The sequence below is a fragment of the Triticum aestivum genome, chromosome 7B, assembly GCF_018294505.1.
Source record: "Triticum aestivum cultivar Chinese Spring chromosome 7B, IWGSC CS RefSeq v2.1, whole genome shotgun sequence".
Classification (NCBI taxonomy): Eukaryota; Viridiplantae; Streptophyta; class Magnoliopsida; order Poales; family Poaceae; genus Triticum; species Triticum aestivum.
In genome coordinates this window covers 211395866-211404457 of record NC_057813.1, presented here as the reverse complement: position 1 = coordinate 211404457, position 8592 = coordinate 211395866, and positions in this window count along the sequence as shown.

Sequence of the window (8592 nt, the reverse complement as noted above, 5' to 3'; positions counted from 1 at the left end):
GCTGATTGGGTCCTGTCGGCCTATCTTGGCTCCCTAATTTTTTCAACAACGATAGACAAGTATTAAGCAACAACTTAAAATATCCGCACTACTAAATATTCGACATGTATATATATTATGGAATGTTAACGGTCTACAAAAATTCACACGCCTGCAAAAATATTACTAATATTTGTGGGAGCAACTACAAATACTGACACACCTAAATATTTCACATATAGTACAAATTATTACAAAATATTGACGGAGCAACTAAAAATATTCACACACGTATAAATATTTGCGGGAGCAACTACAAATATTGACAGGTTTAAATATTTGACATCTACATATATTTTGGATATTGCCGGAGCAACTTCAAATACTGACACACCTAAATATTTCACATCAACATATAGTATGGATTATTACGAAATTTTGACGGAGCAACTAAAAAAATTCACACACGTACAAATATATTAAGAATATTTACGGGAGCAACTACAAATATTGACAGATTTAAATGTTTGACATCTGCATATATTTCGGATATTGCCGGAGCAACTTCAAATACTGACACACCTAAATATTTCACATCCACATATAGTACGAATTATTACGGAATTTTAACAGGACAACTAAAAAAAATTCAATCAGCTCACAGTTGGACGACAGGACCCAATCAGCCCACAGCTGGCCGACAGGTTCACCACCTCCTGGCCGACTAGCCTATCAGCCATTTGTAGGCCGACAGGAGGCCAATCAGCCTGCGGTTGGACGACTAGGGCCAATCGGCCTGCTGCTGGCTGATTGGATATTATTTTTGAAAATAAAAATATCAGCGTAATATTTATGGAAACTAATAAAAAAATGTATTATTTTAAAAAATTAGTAGGTTTATCAATCCGTGGGAGGCGTAGGATGAAGATGGTCTCTCTCAAGCAACCCTGCAACCAAATAACAAAGAGTCTCTTGTGTCCCCAACACACCCAATACAATGGTAAACTGTATAGGTGCACTAGTGTAAGGGCATATTTATCCATAAGGTGTTTTGGTGATTGATGACAATGCTTTTGTGGACTAATCGTGTGCCTTGAGTATCTCAGACTATTCGTCACTAGGCACAAGATGGTTTGGTGCCCCTCGAAGACTATTGAAGACGGCGTTTTTCTACAGTTCTTTTCGGTGATTTGAATCGTAGGAAAGCCGTACTATTAAGAGGGGGTCCGTGTTGGAAAGGTTCGGGTGGAATCATCACGTACACGTTTTCTTCCTTTACACCAACTTTCCCTCTGCGCTTTGGAGCATCCTCCGTTTTCTTCATTTTTGCAAAAAGAAGGATTCGTAGTGTTCTGTTCTGAGGCATGTGGTAATACTGCTCTTAGGAGTGGTAGTACCGCAGGCCCCCGCGGTAGTACCGCACGCCGTTGCGGTAGTACCGTAGGTGCCCACGGTAGTACCTCTCTAAAGGAGCGGTAGTACTGTGGCCTCGGACCAGACCTAGCCTCCTGTGCGGCTGTAGGGCGGATGTAATTTTTTACACCCGCACCCCTGCGTGGTAGTACCGCCCCATGCGCGCGGTAGTACCGTGGGTCCTGATCTAGCACAACAACACGAGTGGAAGTAGGGGTGGATGTAATCTTTTACATCCGCTCCCTGCGCGGTAGTACCGCACGCCAGGTGCGGTAGTACCGTGTCGGATTGTTGCACCATCTGATTTTCAGCGGAAGTAGGCACGAATGAATTTTTATTCATCTGCGCCCTTCCCAGGCTAGTCCATTCGAGCCTTGCGGTAGTACCGCAAGGGCGAGCGGTAGTACCGTGCCAGCGGCAGTACCGCTCTCAGCCTTTGTGGCTCTGGCCTGGACTAGCTCCTACCGTAGCAGAAGTAGTACCGCGGTCCGCCGCGGTAGTACCGTGAGCCCTTGCGGTAGTACCACTGGTCTGGGGCGGTAGTACCGCAAGTCACAGGCTGGTTAAGTGGATAACGGTTGGATTTGTCTCTCCACTATATAAGGGGTGTCTTCTTCCTCTAGTTTACTACCTCTTCCAACCCTAAGCTCCATTTTGCTCCAAGCTCCATTTTCGCCCGATCTCTCTCCCTAGCCAATCAAACTTATTGATTTGCTCGGGATTGGGTGAGAAGGCCCCGATCTACACTTCCACCAAGAGAAATTTGATTCCCCCCACTAATCCCTAGCCGATCTTGTTACTCTTGGGTGTTTGAGCACCATAGACGGTTGAGGTCACCGTGGAGCCATAGTCCATTGTGGTGAAGCTTCGTGGTGTCTTTGGGAGCCTCCAATTAAGTTGTGGAGATTGCCCCAACCTTGTTTGTAAAGGTTCGGTCGCCGCCTTCAAGGGCACCAATAGTGGAATCACGGCATCTCGCATTGTGTGAGGGCGTGAGGAGAATACGGTGGCCCTAGTGGCTTCTTGGGGAGCATTGTGCCTCCACACCGCTCTAACGGAGGCGTACTTCCCCTCAAAAGGAAGGAACTTCGGTAACACATCCTCGTCTTCACCGGCTCCACTCTTGGTTATCTCGTGCCTTTACTTGTGCAAGCTTATTTGTGTTGTATCCTTTGCTTGCTTGTGTGATTGCTGTTGTTGCATCATATAGGTTGCTCACCTAGTTGCATATCTAGACAACCTACTTTGATGCAAAGTTTAATTTGGTAAAGAAAAGTTTAAAAAGTGTTAGTTGCCTATTCACCCCCCTTCTAGTCAACTATATCAATCCTTTCAATTGGTATCAGAGCCTCGTCTCTTTACTAAGGACTTTGCCATCCGAAGAGTATGGTTGACACCGTAGACGGTGGGGAAGAGCACTCCGGTGTGAATCTGAGCTCGTCTATGGCCGATGGGGGAACCGCGGTCTCTCGTGAGGAATTTCATGTGGCTTTGGACACATTGAAAACCTCCATGACGACCGAGGTTGAAAGCATGTTTAATAAATTCTTAGAAGGACTTAAAATATCTACCTCGCCTATGAAAGTGGGTGATCCCACTATCAAGGTAACGAATGCTAACTCCGACAAGGGGGAAGCTAATAGTGAAAAGGGTCCTTCTACTAGTGGTCGAAATGGCACCGACATCTTTGCCCATGTGGAACCTCCAACTTATGGAGGACCGATTCCCTCTACTCATTTAAATCATGCCGGCCCTCCTCCTAAGATTGTGAAAAATGAGGACTTTGATTCTTGGGTTTATCGCTTCAAGCGTCATTTAATTCATGTGAATACTAATATTTGGAGAATCATTGAAGAAGGTTTCTATCCGCATGACCGAAGCAACTTTACCCCTCGAGAAGTCGTGGACAATCAATTCAATGAGAATGCTCTTTTCATCAGCCAAGATGCAATTCCCCCCGAAGATCTCCCTTATCTTTGACCCTATGCCATGGCCGAAGACGCATGGCATTGTGTTGTGTCTCTCTATCAGGGAAGCGCAAGCATTCAACGCTCCAACTATGAAGTGGTGCAAGATGAAGTCGATGAGTTTGCAGTGAAAGAAGATGAAGAACCTCGTCAGCTCTTTCTGAGAGTAACAAAACTCGCGGTCTCACTCCGAGATCATGGGAGCAAGGACACGGATGACAATTGGATCAAGCGCAAGTTCCTCAAGTCCATGATGCCCTACAACAAGGCCATGTCCTCTGCTATCCGTCAAAGATCGGACTTCCACTCCATGACCTCAAATGAAGTGTTGGATGAGTTCGTGGCAATGAGCATCTTGGACAAGACCGCCGACAACACTGTTGGGGATATAACTACTGACTGTAAACCGCCCAGGAGGGGCCGGTTCACCTTCAACTATATTGAAGCCCATGAAGACCCAGAAGATGGCGCTTTACTATTGAAGCTTAGAGGCCCGGAGCCCAAAGGCGGATTAGGGCCCATAGTGGTAAAGCCATGGTTATGTAACTTGTATTGTAAGTTAGGAAAGGAGAGACCGAGCCGGATACTTATATGAGCCGGCCTCGGGACTCTGGAAACCGGTCGGGCGTCAACCCGTGTATATAAGGGGACGACCCGGCGGCGGTTCAGGGACAAGAAACAACAACAACTCGAGAGCCAGGCATAGCGTGTTTTGCTCCCTGGCTATCGAGACCCCAATAATCCCAACACAACTAGACGTAGGCTTTCACCTTCATCGAAGGGGCCGAACTAGTATAAAATCCTTGTGTCCTTTGTCCGGTTTAACCCCTTTAAGCTAACCCGTCGCGATGGCTCCACGACTATGTCCTCGAGGACATCTGACGTGATATTTCCACGACAGTTGGCGCCCACCGTGGGGCTATCGCACGATGGTTTCGAGTTCTTGAAGGGCAGCTTTGAAGGACTTAAAGGATACGCAGTGGGCCGAATGACCAAGAGTCGTCGTGGCAAGCTCTACATCGACGACGTAGGGTGTGGCCCCGAGGCCGGCTCAATTGAGTACGGGTACCGGGTCCCCTTTGGCGGAATCCACGTCTTCATCGGCAAGATCGGCAAACCGGGCCCTGAGCCAGACATCTGCACCAACCTCGTCAAGACGGCTCAGCGTGCAAGCCCCGCTCGGATTCAGCCTGCCATGAAGCGTGCGTTCATAGGATGTGTCCATGGGCTCGGATCTGAACCGGTGTCCGAAGGCGAGATAGCCGTTTATTCCGACGGCGAGTCATCCACTGGTGAAACTGAGTCCCTGTACCAAATTCATGATGGTGTGTTCGAAGGATATTCTGATGGCAACAGTATTCCGGACCTCCTTGAACCGCCAAGTTGGGTTGCTGTTTTCATGGCCGGAACACAGCCCACTTTGCAGTCTTCATCTACAGCAGCAATGGATTCTGGATCAGCGGCCGCAGCAGGAGGCCCAGTGCACCGACCGGCTCAAGTTCTCTCTGGTTTGATGGATGCATGGGCGACCTTGTTGACCATGGCAGTTACCCCGGCGACGCAGGATAAACAAAATGCGGACGTTGCGAAGCTAAAGGATCAGATAACACATGCTAAGGAGGACCTGGCAGCTGAGGATGCTAGGATGGCTGAAGAAAGGGCCGCTTTGGATGCCCAGTCACAGCAGATACAGGCGCAGAATTACCGGCTCATGTTGGACCAGAATGCATCAAACGAGGTAATGCAAAGGAAGTACCGATCGCGTATGCAGCCGGTCTTCGAAGGACTGAATCTCTTTAATACGCCGGGGGCTGGGCCGAGTAATCCGGCAGCTGTAAACTGGACCGACGTGCCTAGGGCAGCGCCGGATCAACCTCGGATGATGGAACCACCTCGCCGGACGGATAACCCGCCGCAATACGTGCCAACACCATCGGGACACTTGTCGAGCCCTTTGGATAACATGATTGCTGTAGCATCTCGCCTAGCAGCTATTCCAATGGAGGGCGATTCACTGGCAGCGGTTGAGACGCGGCGGGCCAGGGATCTTCTTCAAACCACTGTTGTGCAGCAGTAGGCTTATTCCTATAGCCGAGATAGAATTCATTCGACCCCCCGTCCGAGCAAAAGTTATAGCAGGCACATAGATGAACCAGAGGTGTCTAGCAGTGCGTGACGCCGTAATGCCCCGCATGGACCCAATCCGGCGCGTGGTGAGGCGAATCCTCAGGACGTGGTGGATAATGGCAGAGCACGAAGGGAGGCCGCTTTAGCAACACAATATGTGGGTCGTTATCAACCCGCCCCGGTTTAGCCAGCGGCATCGGTAGACTGAGGCACTGGGCTTGCCTTCAGTTCTTGGGGAGTGCCGTGTCTTATTTCGGCTCTCCGTAGTGTGCGACTGCCTAAGGATTTCAAAGGGCCACGTAAGGTACCTAATTACACCGCTGATCAGCCACCTGAGGCATGGGTTGAAAGTTATGAGATGGCAATGGAGATGTTGGATGTGGATGAAGCGGCCTGTGCAAAATACTTCACGATGATGTTGGAAGGCACAGCCCGTACTTGGTTGAAAAACCTACCAGCCAACTCCATCGAGTCATGGGACCAGTTGAAGGCCCGGTTTATAGCCAATTTCAAGGACACGTGCAAACAGCCTATGTCCATTGTGGATCTGGATGCCTGTGTTCAAGGAGAGAATGAGTCAACAACTCATTGGGTGCACCGGGTTTCAGAGGTTTTGCACTCGTCGGACCGGATTAATGCTGGCCAGGCAATCATAACATTAGAGCGTAATTGTCGATTTAAGTCTCTTAAGATGAAGCTGGGACGGCTTAAGCGCCACTGCAATGACATGGGAACCCTTATGGCAGCCTTGGTGAAGTATGCCGATTCTGATAATACCAAGGATCCCGATTCTGACGAGGAGAAACCGAAGAAGGGAAAGAAGAACGGCGGTGCAAAGGGACAGCATCACAACCAAGGGGGCCATGGGAATAATGGTAAGCGCAAAGCGGATAATTCATATTTTGTGGCTAATGCTAATGTGCAGCGTCGTAAAGGTAAACCGCCCCAGCGCGGTGGCGGGATGAATCTGGAGCGTTTGTTAAACCAGCCCTGCCCAAAGCACGGGACCAAGGAGGTTCCGGCAACACATCTTTGGAAAGATTGTCACATTATGAAGGAGTTCAAAAACTCTGATCTCTTTCGGTATGATCAGGGTCCATCGGGCGGTTCAGGTCCAGGTTTTCATGGTGGCGGTGGTTCAAACTCTGGATTTCAGAATAATCAGGGCAATCAGAACAACCAAGGCGGTAATAACCAACAGAATAATCAAGGGAATCAGCAGCAATCAGGGTATCAAAGTCACCCAAAGCAGTTGAATGGTGGGCAGTATCATGTGTTCACTACTAGTTTGTGAAAACGTGATCAGAAGCTTCACAAGAGAGCAGTTAATGCTGTTGAACCGGCGGTGCCATGTTGCTTGCGGTGGTCCAAGCAGCCCATTGTGTGGAGTAGAGAGGATCATCCGCCCCGGGTTGACAATCCGGGTCACCTGGCTTTAGTGGTGGCACCTCAGGTGGGAGGTTACAAATTCACCAAGGTGCTTATGGATGGAGGTAGCAGTATCAACATTTTGTATTATGAGACCTTCCGTCGCATGGGGTTGACAAACAAGAGTCTTAAACCGTCAAACACTATTTTTCATGGTATAGTACCAGGTAAATCGGCGTATCCTGTTGGTAAGGTCGCTTTGGAGGTTGTGTTTGGTGATGAGCATGACTCCCGGTCTGAAACATTGACATTTGAAGTAGTGAGGATCCAGAGCCCGTACCACGCACTGTTTGGACGACCGGCTTATGCAAAGTTCATGGCAAGGCCCTATTATATTTATTTGCAGCTCAAAATATCGGGTCACAAGGGGACCATCACAGTTCACAGAAGTCGTAAGATTGCTTTAGATTGCGAGGAAGGTGATGCGGCTTATGCTGAGTCGGTTTGTGCTACATAGGAGTTGAAACACTACAGGGACAATGTTGATCCGGCAGACATGACCCCTCTGAAGAAGCCCACCACTGAGCATGACCCGAGCCTGAAATTCAAACCGGCTGATGAGACTAAACTTGTTGACTTTGTTCCTGACGATTCATCCAAGCAGTTTAGCATCAGCACAAATCTGGATCCAAAATAGGAAAGCGCGCTCATCGAGTTCATCCATGAGAACCGGGACATTTTTTCATGGAAGCCTTCTAACATGCCAGGTGTACCGAGGGAACTCGCTGAGCACACTCTCAATATTGATCCCAAGTTTAAACCGGTCAAACAGTTTCTTCGCCGCTTTAACGAGGAGAGACGCAAGGCAATCGGTGAGGAGGTAGGCCGGCTGTTGGCCGCTGGTTTTATCGTTGAAGTGTTTCACCCTGAGTGGTTGGCTAATCCGGTGCTGGTTCTTAAGAAAAATGGTACTTGGCGCATGTGTGTAGACTACACAGATTTGAACAAAGCTTGTCCGGCCGATCCTTTTGCTCTCCCGCGTATTGATCAGATAATTGATGCAACAGCGGGTTGTGAGCGTTTGAGTTTCTTGGATGCTTATTCCGGTTATCATCAGATCAAAATGGCAGTTAAGGACCAGGAGAAGACCACCTTCATCACTCCCTTTGGAGCCTTCTGCTATGTTTCTATGCCCTTTGGGCTCAAGAGTGCCTAGGCAACTTATCAGCGCTGTGCGCAAAATTGTCTTCACACTCAGATTGGGTGCAATATTCATGCCTATGTGGATGACATTGTAGTAAAATCCAGAAAGAAGGAGACATTGATAGATGATCTCAAGGAGACCTTTGACAATCTGCGTGTTTACAAGATGATGCTCAATCCGGACAAGTGTGTTTTCGGTGTTCCGGCAGGCAAGCTTCTAGGTTTTCTAGTGTCCAACAGAGGCATTGAGGCTAATCCGGAGAAGATCAAAGCGATTACATCTTTGGCTAAACCGGCGTGCATTAATGATGTTCAGCGTCTGGCAGGTCGAATTGCAGCCCTAAGCCGGTTTATTAGCCGCTTGGGAGAGAAGGCAATCCCTTTATATCAGATGTTGAAGAAAACATACACCTTTGTCTGGAGTGATGCGGCTAATGCGGCGTTTGAAGACTTGAAGCGGCAATTGGTTGAACCACTGGTCCTTGCTACTCTGATTGACAAAGAGCCCTTGTTATTGTACGTGGCTGCTAATGTC